This window comes from Sapajus apella, unplaced genomic scaffold (assembly GCF_009761245.1).
Source record: "Sapajus apella isolate SASKATOON/1434 unplaced genomic scaffold, GSC_monkey_1.0 scaffold22, whole genome shotgun sequence".
In the NCBI taxonomy this organism is placed as follows: Eukaryota; Metazoa; Chordata; class Mammalia; order Primates; family Cebidae; genus Sapajus; species Sapajus apella.
Window position 1 is genome coordinate 6,100,441 of NW_022436962.1, and position 21,485 is coordinate 6,121,925.

General features: G+C 37.8%; 1 protein-coding gene and 1 pseudogene across 11 annotated transcripts in view; one reads left to right on the plus strand and one right to left on the minus strand.

Moving 5' to 3' along the window:
* Positions 1–21,485, plus strand: part of PPP1R12B (protein phosphatase 1 regulatory subunit 12B) — a 243,447-nt gene that overhangs the window by 162,319 nt on the left and 59,643 nt on the right. The gene's annotated exons all lie outside the window — the stretch shown is intronic.
* Positions 17,720–17,834, minus strand: LOC116559143 (annotated as a pseudogene).

Genomic DNA, 21,485 nt, shown 5'->3' on the forward strand with positions numbered 1-21,485 from the left:
TGGACTTCTCTCAAACCTCTCATCCAAAGATGTGAAAGGTTTATCCAACTACTAAGGGTGGTATAGTTAACTTCTTGACCTTTTCTTTTTCCAATTTCTTCTTCCACCTCCAACTGCTTTCAAGATATTACTTTGTGTTAGTGACTTGTGACCTTATGTCTTTTTATTTGAGGAACACAGATGAACTTAAAACTGCTGGAGCTTTTTAAAAAAAATGATTATAAAACTTAGTAAATTTCGTTAAAGAAAATTCATGAAGCATAGAAAAATATAAAGCAGTGGCTCTCAAAAGCAGCAGGAGGATTGCTAGAGGAGATTGTAAAAATTCATAGGGATACTTTCAGGGAAAACAGTGATGGGGTGTGTTCTACATGCATTAAATGGAAAGGGCCAGAGATACTAAATTCCCCACTTCAAACAAGTATCCTGAAGCTTGCTTGACTTTTGACTGTCTCCCTTGATAGTCATAGATGAAAACCTATCAATTATCTAAGTCTAAAACCAAACTTGATTTTATGTATGAGCTCAATTTTGAGGGGGGGAGGAAGACAGTTCTAAAAATTCAGCCTTCATGTAAATGAGGAGAAACTGTACTTAGTTTTATTTATCCCTGACAGCAGTGCCACTTATATAATGAGTACATCATGCTACACATTCTGTAGATCTTCATTTAACCTCTGCCTTCATGATGATTCTGTGATGTATCCAAATCTCTGACTGCATCTTTATCTCTTCTGGTTTACTGGCCCAAGCATTAACACATTAAAATATATATTATAAAGAACATTGCTTTTATTCTTCATATTAATGATGTTTAAAAATAAATATTATTTTTTAATGATTTTAGCTAAGTTTTATATCAGTGATTTTTATTTCAGGATAGTAAGGGGGTGTTAAAAATATTTGTTACGGAAAGGGATTGTTTCAGCTATAAAGGCTAGGGAAAAATTGTCCATATCCATCCAGAATCATACTTTTCAGAAGAAACTACTAACATTTTAATGAATTTCCTGCTGGTATTTTTCCAAAGTTTTTCTTTTTAAAAAACATATTCAAAACCAACTAATTACATTCTTTAGAAAAGGATCATTGTCAGCTGGAACATTCCTGGGACCCCATCATTACTATGATGACAATTTTATAAGGTTGTCTTCAAAGCACTTGGGTTCAACTCTTACCAAAGTAGTTCTATGATGGCTTTGATCATAGAGAGCCTCCAGGAATAATTGTTTCTCTTTCAGTTGGAGTCTAAGGGTTACCTTGGTTACGGAAGTATTCATTTCTCCTGTTGATAACATGGCTGGGAGAGCCTTAACCATGGCTTAGGCTTAGAAAATGTTAGATTTCTAGCCCCATGATTGAAGTAGAAAGCTTAATGTGGGATTTGAAGTCCTTTTTCAGCGAATAGAGTGTTTATAGGTTTGCCCCAGCAGGAACGTTGAACTTAAGGCACTAACAGACGTTACCTATAAAAGGGTTATTTGGGTAGAATCTCAAAACTAGGATAGTTGGACTACCTATCCCAAACTGTAAAGCTTCCTGAATAAAGCTTGTAAAAATGTAAAGATGAATGGTTACAACCTCCCAGTTTTAATTTTTCTCCATACTGTCTCAGTCTTCAGTCAAGCAAGTTCAAGAATCAGATAGCAGCCATTTAGTGACATGAATATCTTCAGAGACAAACCATAGTTTTGTAACCTAATATGATCCTTTAAGGTACATAAATGTTCACACAGATGTCACTTAATAGAATATGCACTTTAAAAAATTTTTTTTGACTTTTTAATACTTTAAATTTTTAAAAATGTTTTGTTACAACCTGAACTCTTACACCTTAAACTCTGTCAATGTTATTGACTACTGGAAGGAAAGCAGGAAAGTTTTAAAAATCCATTGGCAAGTTAATACATAGCATAATACATAATACAAGTACTTATGGCCTTGGAGTTTGTAGCTTTTGTCATATTTCTGAAAAATTTTTTCAGGTAACAGAAGCATTTTAAGAGGCAAACAACATGTTTTAATATTACATCATCAAATAAAACATTGTATATTTTAAGATGACATTTTACTTAGGAGTTGTGGGGCTTTCAAAAGTGATATGCCAAGTGGGTGAAACATGGGGCTGTGTATGATGACTGAATGCTGTATTTCTCATTTCTCCAAAGGTCTGGTATAGCTACTTGCTGGCTGTTGTGACGAGTCAACACTGTCTTTCTGAGGCTGATAGGCAGAGCAGCTGTTTATACCTATTCTCCAGCAGTACATGTTGGGGGTGGGACAGTGACAGTGGCCTCACTGTCATCTAGGTCAGGGGGTCAGCAAACTTTTTATGAGAAGGGCCCAGTAGTAAATATTTTCTAGTTTGCTGGCCACGTAATCTGTTGGTAATCTGTTGCAACGACTCAACTCCATTGTTATAATGGGAAAGCAGCCATAGACAATATGTAAATAAATGGGAGTGACTATGTCCAGTAAAACTTTATTTACAAAAGCAGGCTGGTAGACTGATTTGGCCTGCAGGTCACGCTGCAGTTTGCTGGTCCCTGCTCTACGTTACTGATACAGAAAGTATTTGCTAATGTCAACATGACTCCAAATGTTAATTTTCTCTCATCCAAGCACTTCTCTGGTAACTCTGCATTGTGCCAGTTTGCCTGATTCTTTGCTATCAGCAACAGTTTGTGGGGGACGTCATCTGTTTGGAGGGATAAGTGTTGTTTGGGACAGCATTAATGAGTTTTGGTCATGCAGCAGGAAGCAAGCTGTAAAGCTTCCTGAATGAGAAAGTGAAGGAAAGAGGGGGAGTTGCTTCCATGTCATTTTAAATATAGTCTCTCTGTTGTTTCAGTTAATCACCTTTTGAGGAGAAATTCTGAAATGGTTCTCCCAGTGTGTTCCTATCTGTTTTTCTCATCTGATCCTATTCCTTCTTACTTCCCAAGGACGGGTCTTTGAGGTTAGCTAAGATTACAGTTGGGAATATAAATCAGTTAATACTTGAAATTCAGCTTTTGTAGACTATGACCATAAGTCAGTTTGCTTTGAAGGCTCACAGATTCTTGGAAGTGTGCCTGTCAGAAGATTGTTAATTGCTGTCATTCACTTTAATTGCTTGTCATTTGAATTTCTTAGTTAGGAGTAAATTATGAAGTTTACTAGTCTTTTTGCCTTGTCAACCCTTAGTGTACTGAATATGTGCAGGAAAAACATTTTGGGGATTTGTGGAAGGAGTGACAGAACTCTTCAAAGTGATGACCCTGTGCTTGCTTGAAATGAGAGTTAAGAGGAATGGATTTGGGGGAAGAGAAGCTGATATCCTGATTTTCAACAATTTTAAGGGAAAAAGTGATGAAAACTGACATTAATACGTCACAGTAAAGACTCTTATAAAGTGTGGGAATTGAGCATGAGTTGGCATAATTAATTTTGTGCCAAATAAACTAAATCAGATCCTTTCTTGAGAATAAAGGTGTACTCCATATATGATACTATTATCTGAGAAGGCCTCTCTTAGGTCACTGGTGACCTCTAGTACTTTGGAATAAAACTAATGAAGTATTATTATTTGGGCAGTTTATAAATCATTTCTGGAGTGCTTGACTGAAAGCTAAGGGCATGTGTAGACACTGATATCCAGCAAGCTGAGCCATTTTCAGTGACAACGTAATGGGTACATCTTCTATATTAGTCTCCCTCAATCCTGTCAATAACAATCACTGGGGTTATTTGTTTACAATGTAGGTTTTTAGACCTCTCCTCTTGAGATTCTGGATAGGGAGGTGACATGGTGGTAGAGGGTGGAAGTCCTGGAAATCTGTATTGTAAAGGTCTTCCAAAGTGATTCTTAACAGGCAAGTCTGACAGATAGTGTTCTTAGAGGTATAATGTTTAATGATTGCTAACATCCCGGGTAGGTCAATCATTAAAGCGTAGGATTAACTGCAGCACACTAAAGGATCTTAGAGCCAACTTCTACTCCTTTCTGTCCTCCAGAAATACACATGTAACCCAGAGTATCAAATTCTCAAAGGCCCTCTAGGACAATCAGTCCCATTTGGGAAGTGTTTTGCTCTCATAGCAGCGTGTGTTTATTTAGTCAATCATATATTTATTGATGATCCACTATGTGTTAGGCACTATGCATTAGGGATGCAAAATGTACAAGGTAGAAAAAATTCCTGACCTCATAATACATTTTAGTGGGGCAGAGGATAGTTCTATTAGACATCCAAGTTGAAATGTCAAGTGTAGGCAATGGTCAAGTAGGAATTTGGACTTTATGGGAGATATTAAAGCTGGAGAAATACAGATGTGGAACTTACTGCATTAGTGATGGTATTTAGAGTCAGAAGACTGGGCAAGATCACCAATAAGCATAATTAAAACAGAAAAGAAGGCCCCTGACTAGGCTCTAGAATATTCCAGGGCTGGCCTTAGACAAGAGCAGGAATATTTTTTCCATGGTACATACACAAATTAACTTGGTGAATCTCTTATTGTGAAAGTGAGATCATGCTGATCGTACTTACTGTGATATGTATACACATACCCCTTTATACCTAGAAAGCAATTACAGCTTAGGGTCCAGATGAAAGATAACGAGCTAAGTTTCTAATGGTAGGTATGGAGAGAATGCAACAATGTAAGAAATATGAAAACTCAGCAGGATTTGATGTTTTACTAGATGTGGGTGATAAAAGCATAAAGAACAGTCCCAAGGTATTTGGGAGGATGCATGGAATCAGCTTTGGAGCCAGAAGACCTAGGTTCAAAGCTGGTTCCATTTCTTACTAGCTGTGTGGTCTTGGAAAAGTAATTTAACCTCTCTGAGCTCTGAAAGTTCTTTAATCTGGAAAAATAAGATTATTATCCTTGTTTTGTAGGCTTAAGGAATAGCAGTAATAATGTATATAAAGTGTTTAGCACAGTGCCTACCTTTGGCAAATTTTTAAATAAATAAAGGCAGCTCATATGATAGTATTTAACCAGTCTCCCCATCTCCCATCTTTAAGCTTTCATACATGTTATTTCCATTCCCTAGAATTCTCTTTTTCTTACTTTACTGCCTCTTCCTCTCCCTACTCTACTTTTTAAAAATATATTCATATTTTAGATTAAGCCTTCCTTTGACTAGGTTTCCCCCAGAACTGTGAATTTATATTTAATATGTAGTGGTAATCATACTATATTGTATTTGCCAACTAACTGAACTCCTTGAAGGCAGAGTCTGTTTCTTTTCCTTTTTTCCTTTTTTTTTTTTTTTTGAGACGGAGTCTCACTCCGAAGCCCATGCTGGAGTGCAGTGGCATGATCTTGTGTCACTGCAACCTCCACCTCCCAGGTTCCAGCAATTCTACTGCTTCAACCTCCCAAGTAGCTGGGATTACAGGCACCTGCCACCACACCTGACTAAATTTTGTATTTTTAGTAGAGATGGGGTTTCACCATGTTGGCCAGGCTGATCTTGAACTCCTGAGCTCAGGTGATCCGCCTGTCTCGGCCTCCCAAAGTGCTAGGATTACAGGCCACTATGCCCAGCCTGTTGTCCAGGTTGGAGTGCATGGCATGATCACAAATTGCTGCAGCCTCTACCTCCTAAGTTCAAGTGATCCTCCTACCTCAGCCTCCCAAGTAGCTGAGACTACAGGCATTTGCTACCCTTCCCTGATAATTCTTTTTAATTTTTCTAGAGATGAAGTCTCACTATGTTGCCTAGGCTGGTCTCAAACTCCTGAGCTCACTTTGTCCTCCCACCTTGACCTTTATAATGTTGGAATTACAGGTGTGCATCACCCCACCTGGCCTCCTAGTGTTCATATATCTGATTGACCTTTCCTGGATCAGATGATCTTCCCTGAACCAATTTCTATAGTCAGAAATTAGATGAGATTTAGCCAGAGAGGCAGTGAAGCCTGAACCCTGAACCCAAGTTGAATTCAACTTCCTGCTCTGCTACTTACTGTGTAACCTTGACCAAATTATATACTCCCTGTGTCTCAGTTTCTGCAACTTTAAAATGAGACAATTCATAGCACCTATCACATAGGTCATTTCTTTAAATGAGATAATATATATAAAGTGAACAGAACAGTGTCTGGCACATAGTAAATGATCAATAAATCTTAGCCACCGTGATTTTGATAATGATAACAGTAGTGGTGGTTATAGAGATGAAGAAGAAACAAGTAGCAGCTACCATTTGTTATAGGGGTAGGGCTAGGACAGGGTCATTTAAAGGGATTCTGTTATCAAAAGAAGAGAAAGAAGGGGTTGGAAACATAAATTATAGCTACCAATAGTCCTGTGTAATCACATCCAGTAGTTTGAGAACTGAAGAATGTCTTGTAGGTTTGCCAGTAAGGAGATGTTGCTGACTTGTGAGAGCAGTTCGGTAGAGTACAGAGCGTGGAAGGATGTTGAATTCTCTTTGTGACTCATCTGCATGTAATGATTTTGATGGATTTTCTGGAATTTAATAGCCTTTGGTTAGTAGCCATTTGCTTTGAGGGCAGAGCTCCAAGATAGTTTGCCATTTAAAAAAAAAAAATCCTCATGATGGCTGAAACAGGGTTCAAACAGATCTAATTGTCATATCATTTGGTACATTGTAGTACCTGATTTCACCTAAATTGCTTCCCCTAACAATCCTTAGTCCACATTTCTGCTTTCTCTCCTTGTTGGGAATAGATGGCAGATCAACATTCTTGCCTACTCCTGCAAGAGTACCTTGAAGGAATAAAAGGCAATTATACTTCTGCTGCAGAGGAGCATTTTCCACATGTTATGCTAACAGTTATGAAAAGAGCTAGTTATTGGATTAGTTAGTGAGGTGTGCTTATCAGTCTTCATCAGGTTCTCATTACTGGTAATGTTGCCCAGACCTACATTTTTTCTCTGACTGTGCTTCTGCCTTTTCTGTGTCTAGCTTACTTGTTTACAGAATGCTTTCAGAGAGAAACCATAATTCAGGGTTGACAAAGTTACGCTAAGCCACCCCAAGATTATCTTGGCTAAAGAAGTTTTTACAGAGTACAGTTGTGGCAAACAGCTCTTAAGAGTTTCTGGGTTAATCTAGAATGACTTCCTAAAATAAAAGTTTTAGAAGAATTACTAAAGGAATCTTTTCCTCCCAGCTCTCCCCTCCCAAATTATAGCAGCACCCCAGACAAATATCACAAATAAAACTATATAACAGATAAATATGAAGAAAAAATCAGGAACTGAGAACTCTGGCTTCCAATTTCACCATTAATAAAAGCATATTGCAGTGTTCCAGACTTGCTCTGTGAATAAGCTGTCTCAGCTACGTATTTACGATAGTTCCTTAAAGTTCCTTCCAGAATTTACTTCCTAAAAATAATGGATCCACAACTGACCTTCCAGGAATAAATTAGATTTAGATATTGATTTTTAGAATGCTATTTCAAAATAGACAATTAATAAGCATAAGAAAAAGTGTGTAACCTTACTCATGTTGAAAGCTATACATTAAAATTGTAATCAAGTAAATTTTTTTTTTGAGACAGAGTCTTGCTCTGTCACCCAGAATGGAGTGCCATAGTGTGATCTCAGCTCACTACATCCTCTGCCACCTGGGCTCAAGAAATTCTTCCTGCCTCAGCCTCTCAAGAAGCTGGGATTACAGGTGCCCGCCACCATACCCTGCTAATTTTTGTATTTTTAGTAGAGACGGGGTTTCACCATATTGGCAAGGCTGATCCCAAACTCCTGACCTCAGGTGATCCACCTGCCTCAGTCTCCCAAAGTGCTGGGATTACAAGCATGAGCCACCACACCTGGCCAAGTAACATTTGTTTAAAAATCAATTATAATAGGCAAAGACTTTGAAAAGATAATGCCCAATTTAGCTAAGGATATAGTGAAATGGACCTTCCCATATTTTACTGTTGGGAATGCAAATTAGTCATTCTTTTCTGAGAAGCAAATGGCCAGATTGACAGAGTCCCAATTTGACCCAGTATAGCCCTATAAAAATGTATCTCTGGGAAACAGTACTAAATATGGGAGGGAGGGGGATTTTATGCACAGAAATTGTTACCATAAGGTATGTTATATGTAGGCAGCTCTATAAACATTTATTCAACAAATCCTTGAATGCCTAGTATGTGGAAGGCTATTAGGCACTATTGAACAAAACAGACTTAGCTCATTTAGCTATTTATAATAGCAGAAATATTGGAAACAGCCTAATGTCCAGTATTCTGGCAGCAGTTAAGTAAACTATGATTCATCCATCTAATGGAACACTATGAATCATAGTTTGCTTTACCATTTCCCACCAGCTAGCCATTTAGGGGAGTTTCCTTAAAATAGAGTAAAATATAAGGCAGCCATTTAAAAATGAGTTACGAAGATAGTATAATAACTTGGATAAATGCTTACAATAAAATATTACTAAATGAACTAGATACACAATTGTGTATGTTGTATGATTAGGGTGTAGCACATAAGGGTGTAGCAGATACTCAGCCCCAGGTAAAGAAACAGGGAGAAAGTGAGCAAAGTGTTAACAGTGGTTGTATTTCTGTGATGAGACTAAATGTGACTTTTTTTCTACTTTTCTTTATTTCCCAAATTTTCTTTAATGAGGCCTTGTTACTTGTGTAATTTTTTTCCCCTTAAATACTTTGGTAACACACAAAAAGTCTGCATGAAAGTGAAGACTGCTCAGTGGCTGTTTTGTGAACTGAGTGGGAATTTTGCCAGAGAACTTTATCTCGCTCTTTGGACTGATTGCCTACTTCAGCTGTGGTGGAAGTGTGGAATGGTGGATAGAAACCTGCTGGACACCCACCATTAATATAGTCTGGCTATACATACATAGCAATGTCAATGCAATACACTGTACCTAACGTATAGTAATGTAGATGATAAGATGCTTTTTGTTGTTTTGTTTTGTTTTTGTTTTTGTTTTTGTTTTTTTTAGAAAACAGTATGGCTTTAGTATGTTATCTGAAGACTTGGTATTATGGCTAGCTGTGTGCCAGCTTTCCATCCTTCGGATCTATAAAATCTAAATCAGGTTTTTTTTTTTTTTTTACTGCATTGTGAAATTAAACAATTCACGTAACTTTTTATTGTGGCCGATAGTCAAGGCTCCAGGAAGCTCTGAGATTTAATCTTGAGTTTTCCTTACCACTTCAACCCAATTTAATTTTTTTTTCTTTTTCTTTTGAAATAGGGTCTCATGCTGTCACCGGGGCTAGAGTGCAGTTGTGTGATCTTGGCTCACTGTAATCTCTACCTCCAGAGTTCAGGCGATTTTCATGCCTCCACCTCCTGAGTAGCTAGGATTATAGGTGTGCACCACTACACCTAGCTAATTTTTTTTTTAATTGTATTTTTAGTAAAGATGGGATTTTGCTATGTTGGCCAGGCAAGCTCCTGTCCTCAAGTGATCTGCCCACCTCTGCCTCCCAGAGAGCTGAGATTACAGGTGTGAACCACTGTGTCTGGCCTCAATCTAAAAAATTCTTTTTTTTTTTTTTTGAGATGGAGTTACCCTCTTGTTACCCAGGCTGGAGTGCTTTGGCATGATCTCGGCTCACTGCAATGTCCACCTCCCGGGTTCAAGCAATTCTCCTGCCTCAGCCTCCCGAGTAGCTGGGACTATAGGCGCGCACCACCATGCCCAGCTAATTTTTGTATTTTTAGTAGAGACAGGGTTTCACCATGTTGACCAGGATGATCTCGATCTCTTGACCTCGTGATCCACCCGGCTTGGCCTCCCACAGTGCTGGGATTATAGGCTTGACTAAAAATTCTTGATCCATTCTTCCTTCCGTTTAGTGGAACTCCAGTTTTATCTTTTCCTTTCTCAATTCTCTTCTGTACATATCTGTTCACATGAAATTTCTAATTGTATAGACTTTGCAGTGTGCAGAGTCAGATCTCTCATATCCTTTGATGCATGCTGCTTAGTTTTATCTTTATCTACACTTGTATCTGGTCAGTTTGATACTTTTTTTTTCTTTTTTGTTCTTCTCAGCTATTAAAAACAGACATGTTTGTAAAAAAGAGCTCTTAACATTTGTTGTGTCTGGAGCTTGTGTGGAGGATTTTTGTTTTGGTCTAGGTTGGTTTGCTTTTTCTATTTAAAACTTAGATTGTGTGTACACCCACACAGAAACTTCAGCTACCAGGCTGTTCTTTTGCAGAGTGATGATCAAACAAAACCATGCATCTAGTGATTCTCTCATTTGATTTGAAGACTGATTTCAGAAATGCATAGTTTTCTTCTTTTACCTTCTAGGTTATTACTGAGCAAGCTGAAAAATGGAGGACAGCCTACTTATAAAGTGCCAAACTGTTAAGGTCCCAGAAAATTATTTCTGGAAGGTACATTAGAAGTTGTTCTAGCCCAACGCTTTTATTTTACAGATGGAAAACCTGGGGCCCAAAAGAGGGCCTGGCTTAGCCTAAGCTGTACAATGACATAGTGGTAGAAAATGAACTAGAACATTTCTGAGTTCCCAGTTCAGCATTCTTTCCACTAAGCTGATGGCTGTCTTCCAGGTGCAGGAGTGAAGGTTGGTGCTTATTACAGGACTCTGCTGGCTGCGTGGCTCTTCCTGGTGCTGTGGAAAGTACCCTCTTCTTTGCTTAGTCTGATTCCATTTATGGGAAGCAGTGATGGAGTTTGTACATAAGGTTTACAGTAAAGTCTGCTTCTGTCCCAAGTTTCTTAAGTTTTTAAAAGTTATCTTCCTTACATTTCTCATTTCCTAGTACATCTCTTATTTATTTCAATGTAAACAAATTCCAAATAATGGAAATTTGTCTCTACTACAGCTTATTCGAGTTTGAAACTTCAGTATATATGTTAATATTTACAGACTAGTGAGGTCAGGAAAATTGAACTGCTGTTATTTCAAAAGTGAAAGCTACTCTGGGACTTCTAAATACTCCTGAATCTTATTACATAGTTATTCTTAAAAATAAGAAAGAAAAGTCTCTTTGGACCCATAATAGAAAAGCCACTGTGATGGTGGGGAGGGGGATGCTATGAATGGATATGGGCAATTGGGACCAGGTTTTTGTTTTGTTTTGTTTTGTTTTGTTTTGTTTGTTTTTTGTGATGATCCTGTCTGTGCATGAACCCAGGACCCAAGAGCACACTGCAAATGGGAGCTGGGTTAGTCCAGCTCATCCCAGCAATGTCATAGCCAGGAATAAGCTGCTTGTTCCTGACCAGAAGTAAAGGAGAATTGGCAGACACAAACAAGCACAGGAAACCACTCAAGATAGAACTTGGACCCAAAATACTTTTCGGCTAAAAATTCAGAACTGGGCTACCTAGGAGGAAAGAAAACCCAGAGCTACCAACTTAAGGCCTGGTTCAAGGTTGGCACATGATCATATTTAAGCCGAAGCAACTTAAAACTGCCCTATAGATACACGTACCTACTTTTTTTAGTTATAAAAATTGAGCCCCCAAAACATTACAAAGAAGCCAATAAAATCTAAGATCATGAAAAAGCAGTCAAGAAAACCCAAGAAATGAAAGATTTTATACCTGAGAAAAAACAATCTGAAGAGAATTTAAAAGTAAGTTAAAATTCCCAATGTATGTACAGAAGAAATTAGATTTTACAGAATCTAGAACAGATAATGAAACAAGAAGAGAAAGCTGTAAGAAGGAAGCATTTAGACATCTTGAAGTGAAAAATATTGTATTGGAATGTAAAAATACAATAAGAACAGTTAGACTGTACATACTTTTTATAGCTTAAGAGAAAATTAGAGAATTAGGAAATAGATCTGAGAAAATCTTTCAGAATGCAGCTTAGAGAGAGTTGGAAGAAAATGAAAGAGAGAGATGGGCATGAAAAATGACCTGAGGAGCTCTAACATACATCTTCTAGGAGTTGCAAAGGAGAAAAAATAATGAATGAAAAAGTAGCAATAAGAACAATAATAATTGCAGCTAAGAAGTTTTTTAGAAATGAATCTGAATCTTCAAAATAGAAACTACCATGAGTAACATGGGATAAATAAATCCACAACTACATACATGATAATAAAATTGTAGGAAATTAATGATGAGGAGAAAATCTGAAATTCTGACTACAGATATAACAAAAAATTCTGAGGAATGGAATGGTAGTCAAATTGGCAGTAGGGCTGGCAACAGTAGACACTACAAAACGGACTAATGTCTTCAAAGTGCTGTAGAAAAATAACTGAGCTTACAATTTTATACAGTGGTTTATATACAAAGTTTGAGCAAAATAAAGACATCTTCAGATACACAGAGCTAAGTTTTCAACTCACAAACTCTTGATGATAAAAGAACTAAAGGATGTTCTTCAGCAAAGAGAAAAATGCATAAGGAAGTAGAATACAAAAGCAAAAAATGTTAAAATATGAGATAAAGCTAATATGCTTCTAAAGCTAAAACTGAATCTTAGCAATAACAATATGGTATTAAAGCTGTAAATGTATATTAAAGCCCTTGTTTTGAGAAGAGAAGATACAGATTCATTTTATGGACTTTTAAATAAAAAAATTAAGTATGTTAAATATAAGGGTATCTAGTACAGTAATAGAAATATAGAAATAGAAGGTGCAGCTCCTCAATCAGTAGGGGAAAGAGAAAAGATAGGTAATTTTTAAAATACTTTCACTCCATTCAATAGAGGGCAGGAAAGAAGATAAAAAGAAGCAAAGGAAAAACATGGAAGTAGGAAATACAAAATAAAATATGTAAGTAATCATAATATAAATTAATCTATAAAGCCAGAGAGATACTCAGATTATCCTTCCATATGCTTTTTTCAAAATAACACTGAAAAAAAATAAAAATATAGGAAAATTTTTCTCTTGGTTACCACCAAGTGAAAGCTGGCAACATAAACATCATTTGAAACATGAACATGTTTTTGCTTAAAATCATCAAATCACAGAAATATACATCTTAGTAGGGAACAATCCATGGAGATGATATACAATTACTCTAGATACTGAAAATATATAAAACAAAAACAGAATTCTCTCTCTCTCTCTCTTTCTCTCTAGTCCTTAAAAAAAAAAAAAAAACAATTAACAGAATTAACAAGAAATAGCATATACACAGTCATTGCTGCAGATTTTAACGCACCTCTCTTAGAAACCAATATATCAGACAAAAATACTCAAGAACATAAAGGACTTGAACAACATAATTAACCAGCCTAATCTAACAGATATATAGCGCATGTAGGACATGTGTATTGTGACCATGCTAAATGAAAAATCAGTACTCACTCATTCATTCAAGAAATGTTTATTTGTCCAATATTTGCCAGATATTGTTCGAGGCTCTTGGAATCCTTTAGTCAACAATATAGACAAAGATAAAAGGAGTAAGATGGAAAGGCAGACAATAAACAATAAGATGGGAGTAAGATGGAAAGGCAGACACTGAACAGTAAGCATAATAAAGTATATGATGTGTTAGACACTGATGCTGTTTAGACAAAAAAACTAGAAAGGAGAATTGATTTAAAGAGGATTGGGTAAAGAAAGTATGGATTGTAATATAAACAGTGGGTCTGAGTAAATCTTATTGACAGGTTGAGATTTGAAGAAGCTAAAGGAGTTAGCCACAGAGATATCTGAAGGAAGAACATTTCTTCACATGTACTGTAGTGAGGTTCTCTAGCAGAGGGTACAGCTACAGCAAAGACCATATGGTGGGAGTACTGGCACATGAAAGAAATGACAGGTGAGAGTAGCAGGAAAGAAAATCAGATAATCTGAATATAGAGCATCATAGGCCTTTGTCACTTACTATGCACAAAATGAGGAGCCATTGAAGGATTTTGAGTAGAGGAGTGATATGATCAGACTTAAGTTTTAAAAGAATCATTCAAGCTGTTGTATTGAGATTAGACTTGAGACAAAGGTAGCAGCTGAGAGGCTATTACAGTAATCCAGGCAAGAAATGATGATAGGAGTTTGGATCACATGGTAGCAATAGAATTGTTGAAAGCTGGTAAGATTCTGGGTATGTTTGAAGGTAGAGCCAACATTTCCTGGAGGGGCTTGTGGGATGTGACAGAAAGTATGAGGAATTATAGATGATTGCAAGGTTTTTCGCCACAGCAACTGGAAGGATAGAGTTGCTGTCAAGTGACATGGGGGAGGCTACAAATGAAGCAGGTTGGGGAAGAAACTAGGAAGCCAATCTTATTTGTTTATTTATTTATTTTTTATTTCCACAGGTTTTTGGGGAACAGGTAATCTTTGGTTATATGAATGTTTAGTGGTGATTTCTGAGATTTTGTGCACCCATCATCTGAGCAGTGTACACTGTACCTAATGTACCTTTTATCCCTTACCCTCCTTCATCCTTTTCCCCCAAGTCCCCAAAATCCATTGTATCATTCTTTTTTTTTTTTTTGAGACAGAGTCTTGTTCTGTCGCCAGGCACCAGGCTGGAGTGCAATGGTGCGATCTTGGCTCACTGCAACCTCTGCCTCCCAGGTTTAAGCAATTCTCCTGCCTCAGCCTCCCAAGTAGCCGGGACTACAGGCATGCACCACCACACCCAGCTAATTTTTGTATTTTTTTAGTAGAGACGGAGTTTCACCATGTTGGCCAGGATGGTCTCCATCTCTTGACCTCGGGATCCACCTGCCTCGGCCTCCCAAAGTGCTGGGATTACAGGCGTGAGCCACTGCTCCCAGCCCATTGTATCATTCTTACGCCTTTGCATCCTCATGGCTTAGCTCCCTCTTATGAGTGAGAACATAAAATGTTTGGTTTTCAATTCCTGAGTTACTTCACTTAGAATAATGGTCTCCAGTTCCATCCAGGTCACTGCAAATGCCATTATTTTATTCCTTTTTATGGCTGAGTAGTATCCCATGGGGTGTGTGTGTGTGTGTGTGTGTGTGTGTATTCATTACACAATTTCTTTATCCACTCATTGATTGATAGGCATTTGGGCTGGTTTCAAATTTTTGCAGTTGCAGATTGTGCTGTTATAATCATGCATGTGCAAATATTTTTTTTTTTTTTTGTATAATGACTTCTTAGGAATACAATTTTATTTTTTTTATATTTTGAATGCAGTCTCACTCTGTCACCCAGGTTGGAGTGCAGTGGCACGATCTTGGCTCACTGCAAACTCCACCTCCTGGGTTCAAGCAATTATCTTTCCTCAGCCTCCCAAATAGCTGGAATTATAGGCACCTGCCACCACACCTGGCAATTTTTTGTATTTTTAGTAGAGTCAGGGTTTCACCATTTTTGCCAGGCTGGTCTAGAACTCCTGACCTCAAGTGATTAGCCCACCTTGGCCTCCCAAAGTGCTGAAATTATAGGTGTGAGCCACTGCACCTGGCCGGAATCTAATTTTACATATGTTGGTTTGAGATATCTGTTAGATATCCAACTGGAAATTTTGGCAGTTTGGTTATACAGATCTGCCAAAATGCTGTTGAGCATTTAGATGATATTTAACAGATAACAGAAAGACAATATAGAAAAGGGAAGAGGGCCCAAGAAGTATCTGGTGTCCTTTCCGGTGTGAGTGAAAAAACAAACGTATGAAGAAAGAGGTAGTTATCAACAGTGTTAAATGTTGCTGATAGGTCATGTAAGAGGAAGACTAAGAACTGACCATTGGCCGGGCCCGGTGACTCACGCCTGTAATCCCAGAACTTTGGGAGGCCAAGGTGGGCGGATCACAAGGTCAAGAGATCTAGACCATCCTGGCCAGCATGGTGAAACCCCGTCTCTACTAAAATACAAAATTTAGCTGGGTGTGGTGGCATGCACCTGTAGTCCCAGCTACTCGGGAGGCTGAGGCAGAAGAATTGCTTGAACCTGGGAGGCAGAGGTTGCAGTGAGCCAAGATCGCGCCACTGCACTCCAGCCTGGTGACAGAGTGAGACACTGTCTCAAAAAAAAAAAAAAAAAAAACAGAACTGACCATTGATTTTTATAACATTGTGACCTTGATAAGAGTGGTTTTGTTGGAATAGTGGGACAGAAAGCCTGATTGAAGTAATTTTAAGCCACATTGAGAAGAGAGGAATTGGAAACATTGAAAAAGTTAATTTTTTTTAGAGATAAGTTTTTCATGAAGGGGCTGGCAAGGAAATGGAGTGGCAGTTTTTGGGGAGATAGAGTCAAGAAAAGGGTGGGTGTTTTTTGTTTTTTGTTTTTGTTTTTGTTTTTGAGATGGAGTTTCACTCTTGTCGCCCAGGCTGGAGTACAATGGCGTGATCTCGGCTCACTGCAGCCTCCTAGGTTCAAGTGATTCTTCTCCCTTAGCCTCCCGAGTAGCTAGGATTACAGGTTCTCACCACCATATCTGGCTAATTTTTTGTGTTTCTAGCACAGACAGACTTTTGCCATATTGACCACACTGGTCTCGAACTCCTGGCCTCAGGTGACCCTCCTTCCCTGGCCTCCCAAAGTGCTGGAATTAGAGGCATGAACCACCACACCTAGCTGGAAAAGGGTGTTTTTTTAAGTGGCATGTTTGCTCATGAGAATTATCTCAGTGGAGAACAACAACAAAAAGATGATGAAGGAAGAATGGAGAACTGCTCTAATAAGGTCCTTCAGTAGGGTCTAGGGCACAAGTTGAAGGACTTGACTTCAAATAGATGCATGTTAGGTTCATCAGTGGTAACAGGTGAGAAGATGGTAAATGGTGGTTAAATGTGATGATAGTCTGTGGAAGTTCTTTTCTGATTGCTTCAGTTTTCTTAGTGAAATAGAAAGCAAGACCAGCAGCCAAGGAAAAACATGAGGGAGGGAAGTATTGGGTGTTTGATTTAAAAGGGAAAGTGGTGAAGTATTTATCTAGAAAAGTACATAGACAAAGGAAGTATCTGTGTGTACATTAGAGTCCACTGGTGGTTCAAAATAATGAATTTAAGTTGAGACCAATGAGCATGGTTGTATTTTTTTTCCAGCCACATTTAGTTGCACAGGTGCAGGTGTGGAGTAGGCAGAAAACTGGATTTAAACAAGGTTATAGTTTTGCCAAGCACTATGAAGAAAGAGAGGGAAAGTGATGATGATAATGATAACTCATGGAACGTAAGCTAAAGAGGAGAGTGAAGGGACATCAAGAGCATGAGTGACCGTGGAGATTCCGTGAGGTTGAAGGATAGTTCGGGGTCACCCTAGTGGAAAGACAGGATGTAGAGATATAGAATTGAGATTATGGAGGAGTTATAATTTTTTTGTAATGTCAACAAAAAGCTGGAGAAGAAAAGAAGACTTTTGAAAAGTATAAGCTTCCTTGTAGATACTGCATGGGTAAGGAGGTAATTATAATGAGAATTACAAAATACTTAGAGCTGAACAACAGTGAAATTACTTCACATTTGATCTTGTAGAGTAGCTAAAGAGAGAAAGCTATAACCTTAAATAAATGTTTAAGGTTAAAAAATTAGAATGAAAATAAATGAGCTAAGCTTTCAACTCAAGCTGAAAACAGAGTAAGCTCAAATTAAGTAAAATAAAGATAAAAGTAGAAATTAATGAACAGAAAACAGAATAGCAGTGTTAATACCAGAAGCTATTCTTTGAAAAGATATACAAACTTCAATAAGCCTTTTTACTTTCCAGTGTCCACCTTGACTACAGTGTTCTAAGGACTTCTCAAAGGGATCTTACATGCTCGTCTGGGGCCTGGGATGCAATCTAAAACAGACCAGAGGCAGTCATTTGGCCAACAGTAGGGAGGGGGAAATGTCTTCAAGGTCCCTTAAAGCAACACGACAGTTGAGCTGCATGCATAACCAGGGAATCTTGCTTTTTCCAGCCACTGCACCCTAAGCCTCATCAGGGAGGTAAAAATGCAGTAAACCTTTGACAGCTGATCTAGAGAAAAACTATAGGAGTAAACAAATAATATTAGGAAGAAAAATAGAGACAAAATTAAGAAAAAATAATTCTTATATAATATATAAATTATATAAAATATAATGTCTTATATTTAAAATATAAGACATTATTTTGGGCAACTTTATAACAAGCTTGAAAATTTAAGTGGACACTCTTCTGGGAAAACATAAAATATTAAAATATCTTAGGAAGAAATGGCAAAACAAAGGAGTCCAATAAACTTTAAAGAAATTTAATCATACTTAACCACCACCTCCCCAACCTCCTGCCAAAGACACCAAGCCTAGAGTAGTTTGGGGGATGAATTTTATCAAACTGTCAAAGAACAAGTATAATAATACTTGTCTTATATAAACTGTTTCAGAGAATAAAAAGAGGGAAGCTAGAATCTACACTAGATTATCTTGGCTCCAACTTGTTTATTAACAACAAAAAGAGCCTAAGAACTGGGGTAAGAAAGACAAAAATAAAGTCTGAATACTTCCTACAAACAGCACTAGAAAGACATTTTTTGATTATACCTAGTGGCATAGGTTTTAAGGATTGGAACTTTGACTTTCTGTGTGGACCTGCTTTCTTCTTTGATTCCAGTTGTAATGATAGGTTTTGGACATTCTTGGTCTGTATTATGGCCAACAGCATGTATTTGTAAGATAGCTTGGTCACCGACAGTCTGTGGCATAGAAAAAAATTTTGGTTTGTTTTAATATGATGCTAAGTTATATAGAGATTGAATCTCTGTGACTTTAGTAGCACACTGTTATCACCACCCAAATTGACCAGCCTAGTTACTAACATCATACAAATGGCTTAGAACCATGCCTGGGACACTCAGTTATTGGCTCTTACATGTCCTTTGTGCTCAGAACAATTTGTGGTGGTTGTCATCCTGGAGCTTAGTTGTTTACTGTATTGCATGCTAAGCAGTAGATGCTAAGAATCTAATTAATTTGATTCTTACATTGGTCCTGTTTGCCACAAACATTGTCATGCCTCATGAACCTCACAAGTTGTATTTCTTAGAGCAGTGCATATGTAGTTCTTGTACTCTGCAACAGTGTTTGCCTCAGCATAATTGTGTTTATGTGGAATTGCATTGGCATTGCAATGTGAGAATGGCAGAGTTGACAGGACCATTAATGTGTGTACCCTGGGAATTGTTTCCCCCATCTCCATAGCTAGCTGAAGGAACTTTATTTCTGAATTATTATATGGGGATTGAAAGGTTTTTTTTTTTTTTTCATACATATGCACAAATTGTTTTTTACCTGCCATGAGCAAAAATAATCTGGCCAAAGAATAATACTCTTTCAAATGTATACATATATTTGAAATCTTAGGCATAGGGTGAAACTTCTATGTTATCTTCAGAGCTACAGCCATATTTTTTAGCTAGAACCAAAGCTTAAATCTCTCCTGACAGAGCCCTAATGAAGGGGACAAGATGATCTTCAGTGGAAATGTGAAAGGCATAAAAAGGATTAGTTAGATACCTGGAGGATTCAGTTGCCACCAAAGAAAATAGTTGAGAATAAAGGAAGTGAGAGGATAAACCTAGTAGTACAATGGCATATTTCATCTTCAACTATTTTAAAGTATTTTTACCTAAGATAAATTGTATATAGTTGGCAAATAGACAACTAACAGATGAACAAACATTGACACTGTATATGTCAGAAGTATCTGCAAAGCAAAAAGGATGCATGCCCATTCATTGTTGACTAGGAAGAGTCTTTCCTATACCCTTCCAGGATCTCTGATATTATTTTTAAAACAGTAGTTGGGAGGGAGTATTTTTAGTAAACCCAGATGAACAGAGCAGCCTTTATTTCTGAATCAGCTGTAAATTCACAACTATGAAGACTAGTTGAAGTATTTAAATTTCTAGATGAATCATAAATAGATTGCTTTTCTTAGGGCCTTTTCCTTAAAACTCTGCGGTTAACTAAAAATGTGAAATATCTTAGCACCTGATGGACCATTCAGCCTCATTTATAGGTTTTAAAGAAAACTAACAAGATATTTTTAAAAATCAAGTTGATGACAATTAAAAAACTTACGCTGGCACGGTGGCTCACGCCTGTAATCCCAGCACTTTGGGAGGCTGAAGTGGGCAAATTACAAGGTCAGGAGTTCAAGACCAGTCTAGCCAATATAGTGAAACTCCATCTCTCCTAAAAATACAAAAATTAGCCGGGCATGGTGGCATGCGCCTGTAGTCCCAGCTGCTCAGGAGGCTAAAGCAGGAGAATCACTTGAACCTAGAGGTGGTGGTTGTGGTGAACTGTGATTGCACTACTGCACACCAGCCTGGGCAACAGAGCAAAACTTTATCTCCATAGACTTTCTGAACCTTCTTAAAGTTATAGGTGACATTTTCAAGAAACTCATTGTTATCAAACATGTGAGCTTAAATTTAAGTATGTTGCTACCAGGTGGTATTATGTTTGCCTGGCATACAGATTATAAGCACAACTTAACTACCACAGATTCTTTGAGAACTAAATGGACTTATTTATTATAAAAGTTATTCTGAAATTCCGTACTTTTCTCCCTAAATTTTTAAAACACCTTTCTTGACATTAAATTTCTGTACAACTGTACATATTTAAATTGTAATATCTGAAGAATTTGAGGAAACTATCTCCCCAGTTCTCCCTAACTCTTAATTATAGTCTTAACAAAAATTTCGGATAAATCATATGCTTTAAAGCTACCTATTCAGTGTTTAACACTATATAGAACTCTTTTGCTACTTTTTTTTTTAAATTGCATTTTAGGTTTTGGGGTACATGTGAAGAACATGCAAGATTGTTGCATAGGTACACACGTGGCAGTGTGATTTGCTGCCTTCCTCCCCCTCACCTATATCTGGCATTTCTCCCCATGCCATCCTCCCCCAAACTCCCCACCCCCTGCTGTCCCTCCCCTATTTCCCTCCAACAGACCCCAGTGTGTAGTGCTCCCCTCCCTGTGTCCATGTGTGCTCATTGTTCAACACTCGCCTATGAGTGAGAACATGCGGTGTTTGATTTTCTGCTCCTGTGTCAGTTTGCTGAGAATGATGACTTCCAGGTTCATCCATGTCCCTACAAAGGACACGAACTCATCGTTTTTGATAGCTGCGTAGTATTCCATGGTGTATATGTGCCACATTTTCCCTGTCTAGTCTATCATCAATGGGCATTTGGGTTGGTTCCAGGTCTTTGCTATTGTAAACTGTGCTGCAATGAACATTCGTGTGCATGTGTCCTTATAGTAGAATGATTTATAATTCTTTGGATATATACCCAGTAATGGGATTGCTGGGTCAAATGGAATTTCTATTTCTAGGTCCTTGAGGAATCACCACACTGTCTTCCACAATGGCTGAACTAATTTACACTCCCACCAACAGTGTAAAAGTGTTCCTATTTCTCCACATCCTCTCCAGCATCTGTTGTCTCCAGATTTTTTAATGATCGCCATTCTAACTGGTGTGAGATGGTATCTCAATGTAGTTTTGATTTGCATTTCTCTGATGACCAGTGATGATGAGCATTTTTTCATATGTTTGTTGGCCTCATATGTTTCTTCTTTTGTAAAGTATCCTTTGCCCACTTTTGAAT